This window comes from Puma concolor, chromosome D3 (assembly GCF_028749965.1).
Source record: "Puma concolor isolate L17-30 chromosome D3, mPumCon1.1.hap2, whole genome shotgun sequence".
NCBI classification, from domain to species: Eukaryota; Metazoa; Chordata; class Mammalia; order Carnivora; family Felidae; genus Puma; species Puma concolor.
Window position 1 is genome coordinate 50637253 of NC_141678.1, and position 26363 is coordinate 50663615.

General features: G+C 38.6%; 1 long non-coding RNA gene across 1 annotated transcript; it reads right to left on the reverse strand.

Annotated features, from left to right (window-relative positions):
* Positions 1-26363, reverse strand: LOC147575563 (uncharacterized). The gene is made up of 4 exons (XR_015242514.1): positions 26196-26363; positions 9315-9426; positions 7863-8041; positions 1-594 (listed from the first exon to the last, which is right to left on the reverse strand). It is a non-coding gene; the product is annotated as an uncharacterized LOC147575563 (long non-coding RNA).

Here is a 26363-nt window from a genome sequence, read left to right on the forward strand (position 1 = left end):
GAAGGCCAAGAGAAGTATTCCTAAATTCTCCAGTTTCTTTGTGTTATGGAGCCAAGGTGGAAGTGAATCAGGATTCCAGTGGGTCTGGGAAACCAGCTCAATGGAATGAAGTTGACCCTTCTGCATGCACCATGCAGAATGATAAGGAAGTGGGGGATGCTAAGGGTTCCCTTCTATGGATGCCAAAATTCATAATGTGCTGCCAGGAGCCCTAGAAATGATCCCTTTCCTCCTGATCCAAAGATTCTATGGGGAGTGATGTCTGTTTCTATTTCCTCTCCCCTTCTTTTCTCCTCTTTCTAATGTCCTTACATCTCCAGTATCATCTCACCCATTACTGGCCTCAAGCTTCACAGTCTAATAAATTTCCTTTTTAAAGTAGCCCAAATGCATGGGAGCACCTGTCTTCATCTGTTTTCACTACCATAACACCATAGACTGGGTGGCGATACAATAGAGATTTATTTTCTCACAGTTCGAGAGGTTGGAAGAGATCAGAGCTCCAGCATGATTGGGATCTTGTGAGAACCCTCTTCCTGGCTTGCAAATGGTCTTCTTGCTGTGTGCTCACATGTCCTTTCCTCAGTGTGTGTGCTTCGGGAGAGAAAGACAGAGGAGAGAGAGAGAGAAAGAGAGAGAGAGAGAGAGAGAGGTCAATCTTCATTTTATAAGGCCAACAATCCTGTTGGATTAGGACCCTACCCTTATAACTTCATTTAACCTTAATTATTTCTGTAAGTCTTATGTCCAAATACGGTCATGTTGAGAATTAATGATTCAACATATGAATTTGGGGGGACACATAACAGTACTGTAACCTTTGAGATCTTCATTTATACTATAATCTGGGCCTGAAAGCCCTTTCCACTTTTCATCAAGGGACCAATTTGTCCTCATCTTTCAAGACTAGCTCAAGGACACCCCCTCCAGGAATTTATGATTGAAACCTTGGTGGCTAGTGCTATGCGGTCCTTCCCTGTGGATAGTTCTCCCTTGTCTGTTAGTGTTGGATGAGCTCCAGTTTACCATAAACTCTTCAGGGCAAGGGCTACTTTCTTATTTACCTTGAGACTTTCCTGTCTTGGGCAGTGTCTAGTTCAGAATAAGCCTGTAATCAAGGTTGGATAAACTTAAAGCACAGATACTACACCACTCATGTTCAATGAGGCACCTGAAAATCCTAGGAGAGACAGGAGTAGGAGGAGGAGGTGGAGGAGGTAAGGAGGGAGTGGTACCCAGTAGGAGCAGGGACCTGAGCCTGAGTGGCTGAACTCTGGATCTTATTGCTTGACCACCAGGATTTCTCGGGCCACGAGCAGAGAGGCACAAGTTTGCATCAGGTGATGAAAATTGAATCCCTTCCCAGAAATAAACATTCTGTGAATTAGTAAAAATTTGCTGCAAAGGGTGCTAGCCTGTAGTCTGGCATCTGGGAAATTCAGCTGCATAGCTAAGTTGCCCGGAGGACATACACTTCATAAAGTGGTAGAAATCAGTATAGCAAAACTGTTAGGGGTCTATAGGGAATAAAATTCATCTCCCCATGCAGTCTTTTTTCATAACATCTCTTTGCAGTAAAGAAGGCCTCGTGATAATAAGAGTGTCCTTTATAGATTAAATGGGGATTGATGACCCTTAAATTTAGCTAGAAAATAATAATTTTTTTAACTCCAGCATGATCAAAAATTTTGATGTGCCTTTTAAGAGTATAAAGATGGAAAAATCATCACCAGCTTAATTATTTCCACCATTGTTTCGCATGCTGTACATACGCATTATAAGAAAGGAAAAAGTTTGGGGTCAAATCTTTTAGCCAGGCTCTTTTCTCTCTTTCAGACACACTGTACCCAAACTAGATTCTCTTTTCTGTTCTAAAAATAAAACTAGACCTTTGATCAACAGCTTTTTTCACATGATGCCAAACATTTGGAGCGAAAGGAAATGTTCTTACATTCACTTAACAAAACTGCTCTTTTAGTTGGTTCACATAGATTTATTTTTGAAGACTGAATTGCTTGCTAATTTCCCAGTTAGAAGCTCATGTAATTGCCACATTAGCATCCTCTTCTATTCCCTCTTTGGATGCTCTCCTATAACCTGGCTTCAGCTGCTCTTGGGTGCGACCCAGGCCACCTTCACCAGGTATGTGCGGTATGGCCGGGCCGGTGTTGTTGGTATTTCAGAAAGTGCAAGCACCAGGAGCATGAACCCTTACTATCCCCTCTGCACACTCTCCCTCTTTAGTCTCTCCTTCCCAAGCAATTACATCCCAAGCAGCATGGGGTGAAGAAAAGTGGAGCTCTTTCTCAACAGCAGGGTATGAAGAAGACTTTATCTCAGCAAGGCTTAGTGTCTTTTCCGTTTCATTGAAGACTTAAAGACTAGAAACATTTTAATACAAAATACCATAATCTCTTTAAAGTATACTCTAGTGCTTTCATATTTCAGTTTTACTGCTATGAATATTTCATCTTGACTTCTTTTTAAAGCTAATTACGTAAAAAAATAAGTAAGGGAAGACATATTTGTCTACGTTATAGAGAAGCTTTAAAAAATCAACTTTTTTTTTTTAATTTTTTTTTTCAACGTTTATTTATTTTTGGGACAGAGAGAGACAGAGCATGAACGAGGGAGGGGCAGAGAGAGAGGGAGACACAGAATCGGAAACAGGCTCCAGACTCTGAGCCATCCGCCCAGAGCCTGACGCGGGGCTCGAACTCACGGACCGCGAGATCGTGACCTGGCTGAAGTCGGACGCTTAACCGACTGCGCCACCCAGGTGCCCCTCAACTTCTTAATCTATGATTTGGTAAATAGACCTGTGTGTAAGAGTGTAATTTATAATTTTCATCATTAAAATTTTTTTCCTATACCTGGTGAATCTACTGAATGTGTTGATGGCGACTTTTAAATTTAAGTAAATTCTTTAGCTTTAGTAAATTTTTGTCAGAGCCAAAATACTAAATTAACGTAAAGACTTTTTTGGTCAGAAGGCTGCTCTCAGTTCAGATAACAGTTTAAGACAGACAATGAAATAGATTTTGTTGACATAAGAACAGTTGTAACTGTGGTTTTGATTTTGCAAATAAAAAGCACCAACGTCTCCAAAAGTTCTTGTCACAATATTAGTTACATGATGCTATTTTCTTATAATACATCTGATAAATAATTTTAATAGTTTCCTTAATGAAGGATTAAAGAAAGATTCAGGTGCAAATAGGTATTATTTTCTAAAGAGCCATAGTAATGACAAAAGTCTAGAGTATTTATAAATATTTCAAAGTACGAATACATGCCCTGGAAAAATTGCTTTCATTGACAACCGAGTTAATTATAGTAGTTCTTTTATTCAAAGCCCTATTATTTGGCTGTAAAAATCATTGTAGGTTAAAAATGGACTCACTTTAGCTTCTCTATAGGTATACTATTTTACATACTTTTAAAAAATGGCCTTGATTCTTTTCAAAATGCGCTGAATACAAATATTCTAAAATATATGTATTTTCAAAATGGTACTCTGTGACATAAAATCTGAGTTATTTATAATTATTTTAGATACCATAATATATTTCAGATTTTTAAAACAACTTTGTAAGAATTAGCACGATCATAGTAGAAGTATATTAGGTACACACATTTGAATGTGCATTTCATACGTTATATTTATAAGAGAATGTTAGCTAATCTATGTCTTTAGTTTTTCATGCAGCTCTCCGGGAGACCAGAATGTGGCTATCATGGAGTCATTCGATTTTAACAGAGATCCTTTCTCTATAACTAATTCAACGCATGGCTATATGGGTAATTTTGAACAAGTGGATCTTTCTCCAACCTGAAAGGCTGCCAGGAGAGAGAGTGAGTGAGAAAAAGAGGGTTTCAAAGGAGTCACAGAGAACCACAAAGTAATCACGAAGCACTACTGTATTGCCACAATCCCCCTACAGAAGTGCATTGAGAAGTGGTGATATAGAACAGAAGAGGACACATCATTACAATGAAACACTCTATAATACTTGGGACAACAGTTGGGAATGATTTTGTCATCAAACAGAACAGCTGGAATTGTAGAAAGTTTGACTCTGTCTGTTATGAGGAATTTTTAAAGAGCTATGATAGCTCCCCTTGAATCTCATATAGCAGCGAAACATGAAATACAGAAGACTAGAAATGTAATGTAGAAACTGCATTGTAACCTTTATGTATTACATTTAATGAAAAAAAAAACCTTTAAGCCAAATATTACACTATACAAGTATATAAATTATGATTATTCTAAATTTAGATACAACCATTTTATTGAATCCATAGTGTTGGAATAAATTACTAAAGAGGGCTCAGTCTTCTAGCCCTGTGAAATCCTAGCAAATGAAATACATTTTGGGTCACATCAGAGCACCAGTGCTATAGTGAAGGGAGGAAAACCTGATTTTGCAAATGTCATTGGAAATACTTTAATAGCACCAATAAAATGAACAATCCCAGGGGCACCTGTGTGGTTCAGTCGGTTGAATGTCTGACTTCAGCTTGGGTGATGATCTTGCGGTTTGGTTCATGAGTTCGAGCCCCGCATTGGGGCTCGCTGCTGTCAGGGCAGAGCCTGTTTCACATCCTCTGTCCCCCTCTCTCTCTGCCCATCCCTTGCTTACGCTCTGTCTCTCAAAAATGAATAAACATTTAAAAAAAAGGAAAAACCCCAATGAATTATAACAGTATCATTGAATACTTAATGTTACTGCCATTGCTGAATTTCAATAGAAAGAAAGCCAAACATATAATGACTGGGAATTATGATAAAGACTGATTCTTGAGAATAAAGCAGAAACCTTATTGTAACAGGGCCTGATGGGCCATTGGAGTGACTTGATTCTGAGTCTGGAGTTTTGGTCTGACGTTGCTTAAATTTTCCTTACCAAAGTTGAAGATTGATGCTAGGTCCTGGAGTCAGGAGTTAGGCTGAGCCCACCAAGGGGGACTACATTTTTCATATGAAATCTCTTCATGATGTAAATTAGGCTTAGTATTGTGGGAGTAAGTGATATGTTAGAAATACTGTTTAGTACAAGAGTAAAGACCAGGTCAGTCATGGTTTGGAATTCATTCATTCATTTTCAAATATTGTACATGTGCATGGAAAATGAATTCTAGCATCAATATTTGTCTATAACTTCTGCTAAAAGGTACCTATTGAAAGAACCCAAGGAGGAAAACGATATGTTAAAAGGAGTGTTTTAGGAGAATTAGTTAATAGAAGGATTTCAGTGTGAAGTGACTAGAATCAGGTAGTATACTTACGAAACTTTCAGTGTTTCTAATTCAGGTGTGGTATGATAATATCTTAAAATTTTAATTAATGGGTTTGCTTTTCTACACATCCTTATACTTCATCTCCCTCTATTCAGTTAGGGGTATCATTGTCTAAAAGAAAGTGAGGATTATTGCAACAAAGATGCAAAAAACCAGTCAATGCTAAGGTTTTGAAACTTTTTATGGGCCAGTAGAATTGCAGGTTAAGTTTTTCAATAATAAAAGTGGACATTATTAGAGAGAGAAAAAAGAGATTTGTATAAACAGCATGGGTCTTATCAAAAAGGGTAGGTTTAGAAGTCTATGTGTCTAGCCAGGATTTTTTTTTTCCTTTCCACCGGAAGCACACGCAAAAAAACAAAACAAACTAAAAGACAACTTCCTGACCTTGGAGGAGGAGAGGAAAGGTAAAGAAACGAATAGCAGAATAAATTAAGGCTCAGGAGGTTGAGAATCAGGGCTTCCATCCTGCCCTCTCCTCAGGTCAATCCTTGATGAGTACAGATGATCAAAACTCCACTGATGTTTGGGGGAATCCAGGAAAGAGATGCATCTCACAGATTCCAGATACAGTAGGGAGACCTCAACTCTTGAGATAAACTCTATATGGAGCATGGAACACAAGTTGGAAAGTAGAAATGGCTACAGAACAGCATGTAAGAGTGTTGCAAGCTCTGAGACGGGCAAGTCTGGCACCCGGTCAAGCTAAGGAGGAAGCAGAGTGAGCACATATTTGGCCCATGAGCAGAGAAGGGCATTTTCAGTCATGCATGCAATGAGCGGGGTGCCACAAAACCAAAGGCCAGCCATGATCATACCTCACATCAGAAATCAAGGTGGGTGGATGCTGATCACTATGGACCAAAGCTTTCAATGGTGAGGGAACATCGGAAGCAGCTGGACTCCCTGTTGGAACCCAGATTCCTGGACTGCTCATCCAGAGTTTCTGATTCAGTAGGTCTATGTGGAATGGGGTCCAAGTATTGACATTTCTAACAAGTTCCTGGGTGGCACAGATATTGTGGGTTGAGGACCTCACTTTGAAAAGAACTATTCTAGATTAAATGTCTTTCTTCCAAACTTAAGATGGTATACCCTCCTCCCCCGCCACACACACACTCAGAATATAGATGGCCCTTGGAGAGAGATGTGAAAGACAAGGGGACACATTGAGATAGTCTGAGAAGTTACCAAAAAGAGCATGAATTTATAACTGAAAGTACTAAGTAATCACCGATTTGAGAGAGTGAGCCTCGATTTCCACATAAAATTCACCACTATCAGCAGAAATTTGGCTCGGGGGCCAAATTCAGTTCAGTTATGGAGAAATAAAGTAATTTACTATTTGTACACCTCAGTTTTGTTACCGTGAAAATTTGAGCCCAGTCTGCTAGTGCTTAGCACAAACTGTGTACCGAGATATAAAAACAAACTTAGAACTCTTGGAGAGGAAACATCCAGAAAAGATGTTTTGGTCCTTTGTTACAGTGAAGCTTTGTCATACAACATTTTGCTTTTTAACTGACATGGGAGTAGGATGTTTCCATAGCCCTGGTACCACCATTCTGCTACTCATCCCCTGGGCCTCCTCGGAGAACAGAGAAAATAGGGGCTATGTCTGAGTGGACAGCCCTTCTGAGAGCTACGAGAAGGCAGAACATCTGTGTGCCTGGGAACACTGCTCCCACAGACATAGTTCTCCATCTGGGCCCCTGCACGAACAGACTTAGTGCCCCATTCATGACTTGCTCCGGGTCCTTGTGCACCCATGGCAAATAACAATGTTCAGTCTCCAGTGGAGTGGGATCCTCTTCTTTCAAGGGTCCAACATAAAATGTAAAAGCCTGTCAGATGGCATTTATACATAGGCAGCTGGTAGGGCTTCTCTGTTCAGTTGCACACTGGTTTGACCTCAAATCGGACTGTGCACCTTCCGTTTTGCATTTTCCCTTTGCAGACAAGAGCTAGGTCAGTAATTTATAACTCTTGTGAAACTGAGTGCACATTTATGAGACTTAGCTGAAATGAATCTATTACATGTTGCCTAACATCCCCAAGTCTTTCAGCCTCTGGAAGCCAACCTTTCCTTTGATACTCGCATACAGTTACACAAGCTTCCATCCCAACCCACCAATGGAAATTCAGTGTCGTTCCTTCCCCAGTATTTCTAAGGATTCCTCAAATGGCACAGGGTACGTATGCCTAAATACATGGTGCTGGATACACTGCCTACTCTGAACTCTGAATCTTTTTTGCTCTCTGTTTTTTTTAATCTATAGTTGTTTTATCTACATATCTAACAGCCTTCCCTCCTCATACTTTATCCAAGGCACAGTCCAAATGTCATGTAGACATTCCCCAAAGCTCCACTAATCCAGTCATTTATCCCTTTTCTTTTTTCTTAACTACTACGTGCCAGGTGATGGGTGCAGCACTAAAAATACCCATATTTTGGTGTACTGTTGTACATTTTTACAAAGTATGGAGATTTTCTCAAATGTAGGAAGTTAATGGATGACGGTGCTAGCAGGGAGCGGTAACACCTAACTCTTGCATACAAGTGTCAGATATCACCCTTTCGAAGCCACAGGGATTCCCTTCATGGACTCCATCGTTCTTTTGAGGACAGCCTCTGTGCCTTGTGCTTTGTGGTTGACTGATGCTCTCATTCTCTATGGAGGTCTTTCTCTGTCATCTCTTTTCCTCAAGTCCCAGAACTTTTCTAAAACTCTTCTCTCTGGAGATACCAAAAGAAGAAAAGAAAAATTGATTTTTTAAAAGTTACAACAAATCATGTAGCTTACTTTCTCTTATTTTAGTGCCTTTTCATAACCAAAAGTCCCAGGACACTGTTTGCTCAAACACAAGAGACAAGTCTTTTGGACAGGATTCATGACAAGTTAAGAGAAGTTTACACAGACCATTTTTCCATCATGGACAATGCAAGCCACCACTATCGATGTAGTGGATCAACAAAACACCCTATGTGATAGGTAAATGATCAGGTCCTGGGGATTTGATTATGACAGAAAGGCAGACAGTATATACTGCTGCCCTACTAAGAGAAACCAAATCTCTTTGCTGTGTTTTTTTCTTTAATAACATATTGAAAAAGCATTTGCCTGATCAATAGCTAAACAGCAGATCTCAGGAGGTGTTCATTTATGCCAAAAAAGAGATCACGTTTGGAGAAACAGCTGCAATTGGAGTAACTTCCTGAATATGTTTATAATAATCTACTGTCCTTCTCTGTGGCCATCAATTCAGTTAAATGTAGATATGATAGGAATCCTATGTCTGCCTAACTCTGGTACTGTTTTGGTGGCATGAGTCTGTGCCCTCCTTCAATTTACTTTACAATTTGGAAGACAGAAGATAGTGTCAGGGACTAATAATCATCCCTTCCCAATATCCCACAAGTCAAAGAACCAATGTGGGTATTCTGGCATTGGCAGACTTTATTTTTGCCTACTATGCATTCAAAAAGTAAGGAGGTACACCTGGGTGGCTCAGTTGGTTAAGCATCTGACCTCTGCTCAGGTCATGATCTCACAGTTCATGGGTTTGAGCCCCTTATCGGGCTCTTTGCTGACAGCTTGTAGCCTGGAGCTTGCTTCAGATTTTGTGTCTCCCCCTTGCTTCCTGCCCTTCCCGCACTCGTGCTCTTTTTCTTTCTCTCTCTCTGTCACAAAAATAAACATTAAAAAAAAGTGAGGCTATTACCTCATTTTATATAATGTAAAATCACTCTGGTTGGTAACTATAGGTCCCTTTGAGGAATCTCCAGGAAGGCTCAAGTTTATTATTTTATACATACACAGGGTACTTCTTCAAAAGAACCTGGTATACTCTTCATCCCAAGGCCTCTGAGTATGAAAACTGGGTGAGAGGCCATAGCTCTATTGCTCCCCAAATCTGAAAATGATACCTAAAATGTTTAAATTATAAAAATCAAGTAAGTAGTAAGAAGCAGTTCTGTTTCAGTCCAGTGGACATTATGGTCTACTCACCTCCACCAATGTTTCTTGTGGCTGAACTCATTCTGATTTTAACCTGCTGCCCATTTGGGGAATCATGTCCACTTGTCTCTGGTCTTCAAGCTTAAGAACAGCCACTTGGCCTCTGTAAGGAGACAGTTATCTCATTATCCCCCACTGAACTTAGGAAGCCTGTTTCAATTAAGTTACTTGTTATAATCATGCGTGGCATTATGGGGTGTTTCTTAGTGCTTTGATAAAGGAATGTCCTTGGAGCCCATCCAGGTAACACAATGAGGAGATGAATGGCAGGTCACACTTGATAAATCAGTACTAGCATTCTGTCTTTCTTTGTATACCTTCATCTACATTATATCCTAGAAATTCTTGCATTTGAATCTTATCTAGCTTCGACCACTATGGAGTTCAAATTTTAGTCTATTGACCAAGTAATCTGGTGAGCCACAATTGCATACTCAAACAGCAAACATATTTAATCCACAAATTCCAGGAAAGTGCAATCATGGTGATAAATATGACTTATTCCAACAATTTGTTTCTGTCTCCCTGTTCTAGGACCCTCAGGATCCATTCATACCATTTCGCCCCAGGTTTTCATCAATATAAATTAGCAACATCTTCCAATGTTTTTGATGGGTAAGCTATCTTCTCTGAAGTAAGACTTCATACCCATTCTTCTGTGATCTGAGTGTAGTTATGAGTCTGGAAGCAGTGCAAGTTGATGAGACATATCTTGTGCAGAGTCAGCAATCCCAAGCAAGGTCATTTTTCTCAAGTATAGTCCTCACGCTTTCTTCAGACAGGGGAGAAAGGGTTTCTTCCACTTTTAAGAAGGCACAGTAGAATGTGAAGTCTCAAATCTGTCAGAATCTACCTCAAATCCCCGCTTTTTTTCAATAAGTACCCTAACTTTCATATAAGATACCAAGCAAAGCTGTGAATTCAATGTGCTTTATAATTCTGAAATATGCATCATCAGACTTTGAGTTCAGTTTTCAAATATATCAGCCATATATTTGGCTATAAGAATAGGAGAAATTTTAGGAACCTCTTTTGTTTTCTGATTATGCTATGAACTGAAAATTAAAAATCCCGAGCTTTTTGAGGCACCTGGGAGGCTCAGGTGGTTGACCATCTGACTCTTGATTTTGACTCAGTCATGATCCCAGGGTTGTGGGATCAAGCCCTGTGTTGGGCTCCACGCTGAGTGTGGAGCCTGCTTAAGATTTTCTCTCTCTTTCCCCCTGCCCTTCTCCCCTGCTCACGTTCTCTCTATATAAAAAAAAATTAAAAAAAAATAAAAAAAATAAAAAAGGAAAATCCTGAGCTTTTCAATTTCTTTTTGTAGAAAGAAGTGATACATCAGAAGCAGATAGGCTACCCTATAGGCCCTATAGTCATCACTTACAACCCATTGTTTTATTATACAGCCTCTTTGTATCCCAAATCCTTGCCTTTAATAGCCACTTCATTTCAGACAACAATAGTGATAAGTTAATGATTATTTAAAAGTCTTTGAATGCCATGGACCATGACATTGAGGTTACGTTAAGTTCAAATTTAATTAGGCACAAACTATCCCAGATCCTTCTCATTTTCAAAGTCTATTTTTTAGGACCACTTCAGTACCAAATATTTTCTCAGAGACTCCTACTGGACAAGAGCAGCTACTTGAAATATTTCAGACAGGAGAGGATTTAGTAGAGGGCATTAGAAGCTTTCCTAATTGCTAGAATGCCTGGAAAAGCAAAGGTCATGGGAGAGCTCTGTTAACTCTGAGATTCACCACTACCTTACAGAGTGGCAGGGAGTTTCAAGAGACAAAAAATTACTAGTAATTATACAAATGTAATACTAAAGTAGCTGATTCACTAGGAAACACCTGGAGGTCACTGCAGAAGCTCAAATCTGCTGAAGACCATGTTTCTACCCATCTTGATGTAGGAACAATTATGTGAATTGTGCTTTCTCTCTTGGACCTTTCAAATCCTGCATGAATGCCTCTCATTGGCAAAATATAATCTGGAATCCAAGGGATTCAGAGAAAAGCAATGGTCAGGCTTTCAGCCACTGAAAATAGGGGAGGTTAAGTGTGGAGAAACCATGTTGGTTTGTACAAACAGCACAGACAGCATAATAAGCCTTTCTGACATAGTCTATGAGTTTGGTTTTTTAATGACTTTGTAAAAAAGGGACAACTAAAGGTATCTTTACATCTTTACCCATATGCTACACAGTGGATGTTGATTAAAAAGTTCGTGGTTCAGGGGCGCCTGGGTGGCTCAGTCGGTGCGGTCCGTGGGTTCGAGCCCCGCGTCGGGCTCTGGGCTGATGGCTCGGAGCCTGGAGCCTGCTTCCGATTCTGTGTCTCCCTCTCTCTCTGACCCTCCTCTGTTCATGCTCTGTCTCTCTCTGTCTCAAAAATAAATAAAAAAATTAAAAAAAAAGTTCATGGTTCAACTAACACAGAGAAAGAGGCATCAGTGACTACATGAATCCATTCTAGGTTGATTTCTGGTAATGCTATTTTGTGATTAGAAAAGAAAACACAGAAAGAACCACTTCTTGGTCAATTGTAGTGACATAAAAATAAATTAATGTATAAAAAATAACAAAAAGCAAGAGCAATGCAAAGCAACTAAAATTTTTGCAAAGTTCAGTTCTATCTTAAAAAAATATAGTCAAATAAATAAAGAATTAAATATTTGGATGAAAGCAGAATAAACGTTTAGCATCCAAAATAAAACATTTTTGTTGTTCATAATCACTGAGATAGAGTGTATGTTGGCTGAGTAGAACCTGAAAGTGAATCAACAAAATCTTTTATAGGTCCATATTCCCTTCTTCCATCCTTAGAAAACATAATATTGAAATAATGTACTAGTAAAAAATTAAATCACTTAATGAGATTTCTCACAATTACCAGCATCCTTAATATTTATAGGTGTTTGATAGTTGATAACCTTTAAATCTCCATGACATCTTCTAAAACAGCGCTTGGATAGAATAAGTACCAAATAAATACTTGTTGAATTACTGAAAATGAATACAGACTGTACATTTTAAAGATTGTACCAAAAAATGGTAAACAGGCTTACTAATGTTCTTAAGCACTGAGCTAGAAATCAAGAAAGAGGCAGTTAATTTTAGCTGCCATGAGTCAATTCATTGTGTGAAGTTGGGAAAATCATTTCAAATCTGTTGAAATCCTTATTTATTTTCATAATAATGAGCTCTCTTACCTACTTCACAGAAATACGTTGAAATAATTACTTTTCTTTGAGCCCTTTGGAAGTAACAAGACTATAGTCTTACAATGTGTATTGATAACAATACCAGACTTTTATAGTAGTAAACAAGCATGTGCTACTTTATATATTTGTGAGGTTTCATTGTTATCTAAATCCAATTATATGAATATGAGGAAACAGTTTGATTACAACAAATTTCAAAAGCTTAGTTATTATATATGGGATATTGTTCATGTATTCAACAAATCTTCTCTTTCCACAAGGTCTGTTTAAAGTCCCACTGTCTTTCGTGTCTTGCCCAAACCTGAATTCTACCGCCAGCTATTAGAATATTGCCGCTGCTCCAAAATAGGCAGCTTTTACCCCATCAGATAAAGGACAACCTTTTGCTCCCAAGGGGCTTTCCTTCCATTATTTCTTGATCTCTTGGTAGTGCTGAGATGTTCTTATCAGAAAGCTTTTCCTCCTTCTCAAGGATCTTATATGAATATATTTTAAAATCTTCAATAATGTTTAAAAATTATTAAACACCTTTATACTGGACGTCCATCTTCCCTTTCAACTATGTTCAATGAGAAAAGTTTTTAAGCCCCTAGTCCTCCAAATGAAAACTTGGTTATTTCTATAAATTTTGTAATCACTCTTAGGAAAAAGAAAAAAAAAGTCCAGAGGTCTACCCTGTCTAGGGATGCCCCAAGAACGGCACAGGGTAACATAAGCAGGGGCATCTATCAGAGCACGCAGGACACAATACGTGTACCAGAAACATTAGTTCTACTTCTGCTGCTCCAGCCTCAACATGTTTGGGGAGGTAAGCAAGATTCATACTATTTATAGAACTTCTGGTGGAAGATTAAGACCAGTAGAGAATTCTGCAAAATTTTTCTTATGAACTATAAAATACCCAAGAGTCCTTCTTAATTACTAAAGTCTGAAATTAGAAAGTCATATCTCACATAAAATTCAAAACTCCCAAACTCAAAATTTCCCCCTTCCCTCAGCTAGGCCCTGTTACAACTGGAAAGCTATTGGTGGAGGAGGACGCGGCCAGGATTTTCTTTCTTTCCAAGATCCTCCTCTTCTAGAGTGTTAACTTTGATTTCTGATCGGTCTGGGTTTTGATCAAGGGGTTGCTGGAAATTCACACACAATCCTCCCTCCTCTGGCTCACCACTTCCCTTTGTGCTGTTGGTAGGGATCTGGTTCAGCTCCTCTCTGTCAAGGACTGCTCATCTCTTAGATGGACTGAGTATAAGCTACCCTCAGCTCTCATCTGTGCATATGAACTACTTTTTGCTCAAGGCAAATATGTACCCTTTGCTCAATGCAGCAGCAAACTGTCCTTTAACATTGTGAAAGAAGCTTTTGTGTGAAGTCAAAAGTCAGGGGGGCAATGGTGTCTCTCAATGAAAGTGAACATATACCAAGATTTCCCAGTGATTTTGTTTTTAATTTGTATTTTGGTTTTTTTTCTTACCAGTAATCTTTTTGAAGCCTCTTTTAATAACAGCCGATGAATAGCTGATGCTCCCTCAACCTCTTTCTGGGGAGAAATGGTACTCAGGGCACCTGAACAACTCTCTCCTTTTATGCCCTTTCTGTGATTGAGTTTGATTTATATTAAAAGTTTTAAATATTTATTTAAATGTTTACTGGAAATGTGTATCTTCATCTGACACCTCAATTGAGATTTTCATATTTGCTAATTCTGGCACCACAGGAAAATTTCAATTTAATATTCTATTTCTGTGCACTAGCACAGAGGGGTACCTTTCTCTTGATGGTTTTCAAATACATGGAGAACTAAGGGATGGAGAGGCTGTTTATGTATCCATGTATACTTTGTTCAAGAAAATAAAGGCACACACTTCTCCTTGTTGGCTGTGTTTATGGGATCAGTGGCTCTATTGGGGACTATTAGAAGATTCTTACAGTTTCCCAGTCTGTCCTGGAGACTGTGGTTGGAGGGATAGAAGGAAGCTCATGTTCACTGGTTTGGAATTCCAATGTTGGTGACTGCATCAGCCATCTTGGTGATGCCAAAGGGAGGGAGACGTCTATGTGCTTCTTCTCTTTTCTCTTCCTGGCTACTTTTTAAAAAAATTTTTAAATATTTATTTATTTTAGAGACAGACAGACAGACAGAGCATGAACCAGGGAGGGACAGAGAGGGAGACACAGAATCTGAAGTAGGCCCCAGGCTCCGAGCTGTCAGCACAGAGCTGGATGCAGGGCTGGAACCCAAACCATGAGATCATAACCTGAGCCGAAGTCAAGACACTTAACCGACTGAGCCATCCAGGTGCCCCTGGCTACATTCTTTCTTACTTGGAAAACGATTAAGCTTAGATCCCCTTAAAATGCAGAGAGTAACTGAAAGTACAAGTCTCAGGTGTTCTATTTATTCTCAGGAGTTTGGCTGCAAAAGAATTAACCTATCCATTCTCAGTTATTTTCTGGAATGCTCACATTTTGGCACAAAGGTTTTCATTGGTGCGGGAGAGCAGTGTGAGAAGGTGGTGGGGAACCTGACTTTCAAATCGACATTCTGGCTGTTTTAAGAGAATATATTGAGATCTGCTTGGATAGGAAGGAAATTTCCTTCATTGTAACAACTTCATGTGATAACTTAAAGCAGATTGCTTAGGCAGCAGAAGCTGGAAGGACACAAATTGGTAGCTCAATATGTCCAAATTTTCAGTGGGATGATAAATCAGAGGGTGTCCTGCTCTCAGGGTACAGCATGTTCTGGGTCTGTAATTCTTACCTTTGATCTTGGAAAATAGAAAGCATGCTTACTGACTTTAGCCAGGTACTGGATGAACAGAAAAGCCCATCCCTCTGCTTCAGTTAGGATGCTTTACGTTATAACAAATTGGCTTAAATACTAAATGGGCTTTATTGTACCATGCGACTAAAATGTTCAAAGATAGAGGAGAATTTAGAAAAGGTCTTGCATCTCTCTAACACTTTGGATCTGCCCTCTGCAATGAACTGGCATGAATGAAAAGGCTACTTAGCACCAATTTAGGGCTACATGTTTCCTCATTCATGTCCACCAAAGAAAATACCCAATTGGATAATCTTAGACCACATGTCTGCCATCCTTTGAGACTATGATGGTTGCATAAGATATGCATTTTTCTATTGGAATAATTTAAACTAGTCTGTTGGAAGACTAGTTTGAGGGCCATTCTAAGCAGTACTCCCAGTCATAGCTACTAACTGGGGGAGGAGAGAAGCAATCGCATTGCTGGATAATTCCCAATCATAGGGACATTTTTAAAAAATAAAGTAAAGAACGGAGTGCCTCGGTGGCTCAGTTGGTTGAGCAGCCGAGTTTGGCTCAGATCATGATCTCACAGCTCTTGAGTTTGAGCCCCATGTCGGGCTTTGTACTGACAGCTCAGAGCCTGGAGCCTGCTTTGGATTCTGTCTCCCTGTCTTTCTGCCCCTCCCCCATTCACACTTAGTCTCTCAAAAATAAATAAAACCTCAAAAAATAAAAATAAAAAACATAAAGTACAGAACTTTACCCTAGATTTCTGCAAAGTCCTGGAGAATCATCTTTCAGAAACTCAGGTTACCTTTATTTATTTATTTATTTATTTATTTATTTATTTATTTATTTTTAGGTTATCTCCTGATTAAGAGGTCCTGATAGTTGGGATGCTTGGGTGGCTCAGTCAGTTGAGCATCTGACTCTTGATCATGGGATGAAGCCCCATGTTGGGCTCTGCACTGAGTGTGGAGTCTGTTTAAGATTTCTCTCTCACTCTTTCTCTCAAATTAAAAAAAAAAATGCACTAAAAAAATAAATAAGAGGTCCTGATAGTTGATCTTCATTTCTTTATGTACCTGGGGGCATGGGGCTCATAAACACTCTAGTTTGGCCCAGCAAGGCTTGAACTGAAATAATTTCTCTGTGGTTTTATATTGTTTCTTTGATCCTTTCAAAAGCACCAATTTCATCGACATGTCATATTGGATCCAAGAATCAGAGTTTAATCTATATTTTATACCAGTTTTATTTATATATGTTGAATGTTTAATAATTATGACAAAAATTCTAAGCAATAGAGCATTAGGTGATTTTTATCTGATGGTAGTTCTTTATTATAATTTTTTAAAATGTTTACTTATTTATTTTGAAGTGGGGGCAGGGGTATACAGACAGAGGGGGAAAGAGAGAGAGAGAGAGAGAGAGAGAGAGAGGATCCCCAGCAGGTTCCCACTGTCAGTGCAGAGCCTGATGCAGGGCTCCATCTCAGGAACCATGAGATCACCCCCTGAGCTGAAATCAAGAGTCAGATTCTTAACCTACTGAGCCACCCAGGTGCCCCTGATGGTAGTTGCTTTAATTTTGATTCACCACACTTCCTACAAAGGCTGTGGATGTGGCTACATGGAATATTTACTTAACTGTACTTCATATCAATACACATAATCTACTTCATTTGGCTTGGATTAAGTTGGTTTTAATTAATTATCTATTTTAAACAGCTACCAGAAATAGCCATTAGGTCTAGCATTGACTTGGCTTGCTATAAACAAAATTACTTTTATGATTTCTAACCATGGCAATGTGAATTTATCCAAAGAGTACTAAAAACTTAAACATATATTGAAGTTTCCAGGTAGCTACTCATTTTAATGATATGAAATATAATAAGTGAACCTTGCTTCAATGATATAATTGAAAATAAGACACTTTAAAAAATTTCAAGTGTCTTGTTTTTCAAAGCTGGTTTCTCCAAGAAATTACCCTCCTTGTTTTCATAAAAGCGTTTTCTTTGAGAGGGAAATTTGCCTGTTAAATGTTTTTTGACATCCCAGAATTTTGTTGGTCTGATTTTCCGAAACTTTTCTTATTCATATTGGCTACAAGTCATTATGACAGCACCTATTACTGATAAAAAAAGGAAAAAAAAAATCAAGTCTACTAGAGCATTTCTAAGTTACAGTCCAGTACAACAGAGACTGGAATGAATTTAATGTAGGGAAATGTAATCAGCCACATTATAAGAAAGTTTAATCTGTTATACCCTTAGGGAGAAACAAAATCTGAGTCTAAAGATCATTATAACTGTAAGAGACGTGAACAAATCAAAACAAGCAAACAAAACCCATCTTACAACAGATTATTCTTCAGAAAAACTAATATACTAAAATTTGTGGCCACCAATAGTGACACCAAATATTATCCATAAATCTTGGACTCATTAAATCAATTGTAATATTTTATACTTCACTTTTGCATTTGTGATATAATCAATGCATTTTTTATTTCACCAGTTTATCTAGAAATTAGTCAGCTTGGAAGTTACTCATTGTTTTGTTCAATGTTTATTTACATTGGTGCCATACCTTGGCACACAATCACTAGAGAAATATATGGTGATATCAGTGAGGAAGGAAGGGACGATGAATTTACTCATAGGATTAGAGAGAACCTTGTGCCTTTAATATTAACATTGACAACTCATCTGATGGCATGATTTAATAGCCTGTAAATCCTCACTTATTTTACTGAGGGTCTGTTGAGTGAATCATTCGCTGTGCCAGAAATTGTGGTAAGTACTATACGTAAATGAATTTATTCAATCCTCACAAGAACCTTGATGACCCAGCAACTATTACTCTCATCTTATAGATTAGACATTTGAAGATTAAATGATTATTTTTTTCATCTTATATATACAGCATGGGGCCAGAGTTAAAAGCCAAACATGTTTAATTACAAAATCCATGCTCTTTACAACCGTTTGCTATTTCTTTCTAGTTATATTATTCTTTTCAAGTAGATTATTGATTACACTTTTCTAGCCTTAATTATGCCTGGTCATAGGTATAGTGAGGTTTTCATTAATCCAGAATAGATTTGCAGACTGACTGAGGTTAAGATCTGGTTGAAAATTGGCTTGTATACTATTTCATTGATTAGAATATGCTCATTTGTTTACATTCTAACATTTTTGAAATCAGGATGGCCTTATAATTGATGATAAGGAAGTATCTGGCATACTTTGATTATGATAGTTTAGTTTTTCTTTCTTAGTGGCATTTAGGCTAATGTTATGTATTCAATAGACAGTTTCTTAGATTAGATGATATGTGCTACTTAGCTCTCCAATTAAACTCAGTAAAATTAGGCAAAGCAGAGTAATTCTGATTCATGCTCAGCTCCACCCCATGCCATCTTCTGCACAGGGTTGGGAAAAAAAGACACTCTGCTTAGAGCTGGGGTCAGTTTAAGAGTTTTACCTATTATTGTCTCTGTTATCCAGAGACCCTCAGTAAAATAAGAAGGTTCTAACAATGAAACTTCTGCTTCTTATCCAAATTTTCCCCTGGATATTTTATTATGATTTCAAGTCACCTATATTCTTTTCCTCCCATCTCTTTTTTCTCCTATTAACCAAGAGTTCAGTCTTTTTACTAAGGGTTCTTTCCATAATTCCTTTAAAATTTAAATAAAAATGGATTTTTTGAGGGAGCCAAAACATAAGAGACTCTTAAAAACTGAGAACAAACTGAGGGTTGATGGGTACAAACTGATGGTGAGAGGGAAGGGTGGGTGCGTGATGGCTATTGAGGAGGGTACCTGTTGGGATGAGCACTCAGTGTTGTATAGAAACTAATTTGACAATAAATTTCATATTTAAAAAATTGATTTTTTGGCCTATGCTTTTTACATATAGATATGTAGGATTTTAAATGATTTTAAATGATAAACTAGAAGTTTAAATTTAAACTTCTTTTTTTCTTGTTACTGTCCACTAGTATATAAGGATACCTGAATTTTTCCATTATGGAAATCCCCACTATTACTGAAGGGCTTAAAAAGCTATTGAAATTGATAGAATTTTTATTGTTGTGTTTTTTATCTGTTCTGAAGCCTCTGGAAAGCTCTGCCTACCTCCTCTCCCACTTCCCCAAATCTTTCACTAATGCCCCTAAGGGAAATTGACCATTTGAACCTCAGAATATCTCCATAGCTTAAGTGCTAGAGAAGTGTCTCAGTTTTCTCTTATCTAAAATGGGGGAGGAGAGGTGTGGGATAATGACACAACCTACCTATCTTGCTTATAGAATAAATTAGCTAATACAGGTAAATCTAAGAACAAATGTCTGGCACCAAATAAGTGTTCAATAAATGTTTGCTATTGTTAGAAGCCATTTGGTATAGTTCATAAACCTGCTAGGCTAGTCTTTTTTCTGGGTATTTTACAGATCATAAATTCTTACAAGGCAAAGACTGTGCTGTATGCATCTTGATATCCCTCTTTAGACTTTTTTTAATGTTTATTCTTTTGAGAGAGGGAGAGAGAGCGAGTGAGAGCACAAGAGGGGGAGGGGCAGAAAGCGAGGGAGACACAGAATCCAAAGCAGGCTCCAGGCTCTGAGGGGTCAGCACAGAGTCCAATGCAGGGCTTGAACTCACGGACGGTGAGATCATGACCTGAACAGAAGTCAGATGCTTAACTGACTGAGCCACCCAGGCACCCTTTGATATCCCTTTTAATGCCCTAAAGTTGTGCATTATATATTCTGAAAATCCCATTTTTTATTGATGGGCAAAACTTCCCATTTAGCACCAACCTGAATTGGATCTGTAAGACTTAATACTTACAGGAACCAGGGTATGTAGATCTCTCCCACTTAAGTTTGGTATAGTGGAAATGAAAAAGGCTTTAGGCTCAGTCAAATCTGAATTTTAATTGCAGTTGTCTTTTACTTTGATATTGGGAGTTACTTAGAACTCTCTGAACCTCAGTCTGCTTCTGTAAAAAGTGAGGGATATTTACCCCATTTGGTTCTGGTGGAAATGAAATTATATAATGTATGTAAAGCACAAAGACATATAGGAGGCTTTCCATAAATAGTAACTATTGATAATTATTGTTTCTATTTAAAAAATTATTACCTTGAACAGATTACTTAATACCATTAAATCTCAATTTCTTTGTATATAAATTTCTACATATATAAGGGGCTAACATTACATTATTCACATGATTAAAAAGAGGATTCAGTTACATACAGGAAGTTCATATCAAAATGTCCTTCACAGAGTAGGTGCTCCACAAATGATTTTTATCCATTATTCCCTTACTTCCTTTCCCACATCTTATTCCTTGATATAACAAAGGAGGAATTTCCTTGTTCTTTTTTTTTAAGTTATTTATTTATTTATTTATTTAGAGAGAGAGAGAGAGAGAGAGAGAGAATACACAGGGGAAGGGCAGAGGGAGAGGGAGAGAAAGAGAATCCCAAACAGGCACTGTGATGTTAGGGCAGAGCCCAAAGTGGGGCTTGATATCATGAATTGTGAGATCATGACCTGAGCCAAGGTCAAGAGTTGGACTCTTAATCCACTGAGTCAGTCGCCTAGGTACCCCTCTTTGTTCTTTCAAAAGAGGTATTTTCAAAAGTTCCCTAACTCTTGAGTGTGTTGTGCTGTTGTGAAATTTTAGCAAAAATGAAAGCCTAAGGACTTTGGGTTTTGAGGTTAGAAAAGTTATGGAAGCATTTGGAACAACCTTCACATATCTCTCATCACCATGCAGCATTCTGTTATTTCCCATGGGTGTTTCCATTCTTCGATTTTCAATGGTGCAAAGAGAATTAACCCTTTAAAACTTATAAATAGTATTCTTGAGGAGTCCTTATTCCATTATGTAGTTTCTATATTTGTTCCCCAAGAATTTTTTAGAGTTGTGGTTCCTTTGTCTGAACAAAATGAAAAGATCCTAAAACAAAAACAGAAACAGCTGCTTCCTACACCATTGAAGAAGAAGCTTTAGGAGCAGTCTTACGTGCTATGTTTCTACAGTCTTTCCCAAAGAAGGTGAGAAAGCTTGTATAGATATGCATATTTGGATTGGGACACCACTGTTCTAGAGGATGGTATTTTATATTGATAGCATAATTTGACAGTAAATCATTATTATTATCTCCTTATTAAAAGATTAAAAGATCAGAATTCAGAGCACAACGGTCATGCTTGCCAATTTGACCATGGAACCATTAGCAATACTGACAGTTCAATTACAATTGTGCTTATTTCGTCACTGATTGGAATCATGGCAATTTGGGAGGATACAAAAGCACGGAGGTACCTATAAACTGAGTGGGGCAGGGAGTAGTGTCCCACATTCAGTAACAGCTTCGTGGGTGCATCCATTTCAGGATGTACGGCAGGAACATTGAAAACTTTCAATATTTTACATGCCACACCTGTCCTAAGAAACACAGTATGTGACACACATTTATAATAAAAAGCTCTAACTGGAATCCTAACACCGGTGAATTTCTTTTCTGTACTCTGTGTAAGGAAGAAAGAAGCAAAGCACAATGAAATAAACCAATATCTGGTCAGTTCAGATTTAGAGTTCAATATACTACAGCTTATTACCTCAACAACAATTCATACTGACCCCAAGGCACTGTAAAGTCATCAATCATAAAAGAAATATTAAATTATCTTTACAATACCTATTTAGCAAGGCTGTAAAGTAGACTAATACGTTTTGCAAAGATTTTTTTTAGCCACTTAGGTTGAAACAAAACAGGTTTTTCTATTTAACCCCTCAGCTATCCAGAAAAATTATCTTTATGAGAAGTTAATGAAGGTTCTTGTATCCTACTAATGACTGCCAAAATGGGTACTGTTGGGATTTTAATTACCAGTGGGAATAATACACAGTAAGGATTGTAAGGAACATGTCCAAGATGGGCTCACCTTGAAACATTCATTATGATCCCTCTAAGTCACATTTGGATACTGAAGAGAATGTCAAATATCCAATTCCTATATCAGTGCTGCTAGTGTCAGGGAAAGAGACACCATCAGAAGAAGAGGTAACCCCAGTCCCCCATGAACCCTTGCAGAGAGAATATAATTAATCACTCCCAACTGTCCCAACCTTGCATTTGTAGTTTCCGACTTAAGTGGAATATGCCTACCATTTATCTTCATTACTGGCCAGCAACATTAATAAAAATCAGCCTAAGATCTGAGCACAGAATCACTTCCTATAGATTCCAATTTAATTTAGGAATGCCTAAATTGAGGGAAACATCTCTTCTTTGCCTTTGAAAAATGAGTTGGTTTTTCTGTGATACCCAGCAACGGCAATAAACAAAGATGATGCAGATGTGAAGACCCGTGGCCAGTTCCTCCATTGATTACCTCCAGACATTAATTTTCAGTCTAATTGCTGTAGTTGGCACTTTCACCTCAGTGGTACTTACATATGCCTACAGATCTGTTTGATCACAACTCTTGAGTTTTGAATTATTTAATACTCAATCAGTTTAGAAATGCTGTCCTTCATATTCTATCCAGAAGTCCTGTAAAGGAATAAATCTGATGTGATATTTAATAAAATGGATTTTCCAACCACAGATCTCCTTAATAGTTTACCATCCTTGTAATCCTGAGTTATTTTCTTTGTTCATGAAACAATTGCTTTAGTAAAATCAGAATCACCAAACACTTCCATATTCCATCTGGATTTATGGAGCATTAGAACACATTATACGTAAAAGATGATAAAAATGTATTTGCCTTGTGAAAATTATGTCTTTGTAAAAGTGTTGTTCTTTCTATTTAGCTGCAACCTTATGATTTTTAAAATTCTTAACTGTTATGTCAGACATTTTTAAAACAGTCCATATAGTTCTTTTTTTTTTTTTTTTTTAAGTAAACGGTCTATCTCCTCTCATACTGAATACATAACACTGGTTAGCTCTTTCAGCATTGCAGAGGCATGAGCCTCAGACCACCCAGTCTTTGTACTGGAGATGTTTTGAACAATACTACCATCTGAACTGTGCAGTCGGGATCTCCTCAGCTTCTTTGTTCTTCCTCCAAAGTACTTAATGTTGTTTTAGTGGCAACAATAAATGTTACTTTCATGATTTTCTGTACTTAATTGTGACACATTATGTTTATTCATTGTTTTCCAAAAAGGAAAATTATGAGCAAAGCATATGATATTAATTGTTGGGCCAGTTCTCATGAATCTGTTTCAAACAGCCTTTCCTTCTTTTCTAATAACTGCTTATTTTAATTGAGGTATCAACTATTTTATATATATGAACTTATCTTTTCAAGCTAAAATTTTGCTGCCTTTCAAAAAAACATTTACAACCCTAATGTGTGTGTGTGTGTGTGTGTGTGTGTATACACATATATAATCCTAAAATAAATAAACACATATACGCACACATGCACAGTAAGCCAAGTCTAATAAAAGTTTAGATATGCTGAGAAAGTCACATATTTTTAGATCTCTAAGTGACTATTGTTTACACAGAAAGACCAGTTCTTACATTTATCAAGGCCAATGCAATTATTACTAAAGTGACTGCTTCACAGAGAAATTAAATGAAGGCTTATCTAAAGAACTTGTTGAATATTTTCAGATAAATAATGGTCTTTTTTTGCCTGTTGACACTATTTCAGCCTGAGTTCTTCAGGCTGAACTAATTTTTAAACTAATTTTTAAACTCTTCATTCCACCATTCCTAATAGACAGCCTCATATATTAATCAGTCTACTTTGATGGCCCTTTGAGAATGGTATCTTAATGTATATTTAAGTGCAATAAATAAACTTTAAATTTATAGGAATAAAGGAAATGGATGTAAATTAAGCTGGAAAATATAGTCTGTAGCCAAGCAACCCCATGCCTAGCTAAAACACAAGGGAAGTTTCTACTGTTAAAAAGAAATAGGAGAATAGTACTTACCCAAATCTACTGCTATGACCACCCAATCTGCCTTGTGCACCCTTCTTCCCACAGAGACCACATCATCTTGCCCCGAGTAACAAAGACTGAGTCTCATCCACTAAACTGCATCCAACTCAAAGTCCAGGATCTCTGAGTGATCTGTTGATGTTCCGACAGGCTTAGAAGTGGCTCCTGGATCCCCTATGACCTAGAAAAATATCACTTTTCTACTTCCTATGCCACACCCAATAAAGAATGGTAGAGTAGGATCAAAATAGCCTAATACAATTTTTTCTGTTCGGAAAATGGAAGATGGGGAAAAACGTAGACATCACTGATCCATAGCAATGGTGAAATTCTGTAGCTCATTGTTTCTATGGTTCCCATATTTGCCTTTTTATTTCTGACTAAGATTTTAAGGGAATTGCATTGATAAAGAAAGATGCCACAAGGGGCAAAGGCTTTAGGGGTTAACGTACTGACCCATAAAACAGTCCCCAGGTTTCCTAGCTGGATCTCTAAGAGAGCAAGCTGCGAAAGCTTTGTCGCCCCAGGAAGGCTTACTTGTAATGCCAACTTGTCTCTTATAGGCAGACTTTTAGTTAAGTGCTCCCAGTAAGTTTCATTTGAGAACCACCATGCTCAAAGCTCTCTTCCTGTCTTGTTGATGTATAGACTCTAATTTGTTTGTTGGTTGCTGCTCTTGACCATCCGTGTTCCCCTCAATTTACTGTTTGTGACCTTGAAGCCATTTGAAACAATAGGCATTGGTGAGAAGGCAATCCTTAATCTGCTTTTGTCACTGACTGAGTCACATTTGAGAATACCTAAACCAAGCTTCTGGAGAAAGGCTGTGTAGAGTCATCTTATTTGTTTGGGGAATAGAGCAGTTGGTTTTTCCAATTCTGTCCTACCCCCAAATTCTGCACTGTCAGCAAACGGGCTGAGAGTTTCCTTTAGCAGAATTTTCTTTTCTTTTCTCTTTTCTTGTATATTTATTTTGAGAGAGAGAGTGTAAGGGGCAAGGAGAGAGAGGAAGAGAGAGAGAGAGAGAGAGAATTCCAAGCAGGCTCTACATTGGCAGTATGGAGCCCTTCTTAGGACTTGGAACTCAACCCTGAGACATTGACCTGAGCAGAAATCAAGAGTTGGAAGCTTAACTGACTGACCCACCCAGGTGCCCCTTAGCAGAACTTTCTTTCCTTCTCTGCTTGTGAAACGTACCACGGTTAATTCTTGCTTGAATTCTCTCCTTTCAGTCCCTTGTTACACCGCATACGCAGCGCACCGCACCAACACTGACATTTTCCAAACATGTCTCCTAGAGCCATAGTCTTAGTGTGGAAAGGGTCTGTCCCCCAAGAATCATGGGTAACGGTTTTGCCAAATTTTTATTGCGGCACGACAGAAGTCACCATCTTTCTGATCTTATCAAAACAACATTGCCACATAGTTTCAGGTAGGGCAGCACCAAATGTCTAGTAGCTGGAAGAGGTCAACGGGGGAACGTGACCTCTGGTTGACCTGCGAGCTGGCCCCGGGGGGAAGGGGCAATTGAGAGGCTTTTCCCTCCCTCTCCTGGCCTCGGAACGAACGTGTGTTCCGCTCACTATCTCTGTAGCCGGAACCACTTCAAGGGCGCAACCTTGAGAGAGTCCAGCGCTACGGAAATGGTCCGCGCTGTGTACGTGACTGGCACCCCGTGAGCGACCCTGTATAAACTCAACAGTCTTGCAGGCAGGGATGGAAACGCACTCCCCTTGCGGCGGCCCCAGACAAGCCTCGGTAGGTTCCCCTGCTTATTCGACCTGCCACCCTACCAGTCTGGCGTGACTGCCTCTCGCTTGTTTCTCTCCTTGCCCTCCGGGCAGGGCGGTTCCGACCTTCCGCCTGGAACTCACCGGGTGGTGGAACAGTTGCTGAGTCAGGAGACGGAACAAATGGGCCTAGGGCAGGAGGCATCTTAGGGGAACCCCCAAGTTGCCCGTCAGGCCTCTATGCGCGGGGCGGGGAGGGAGGGCTTGTAGCGCGGACGCCTGTGGGCCCCGCGTGAGCTGGGGCGCCCCGAA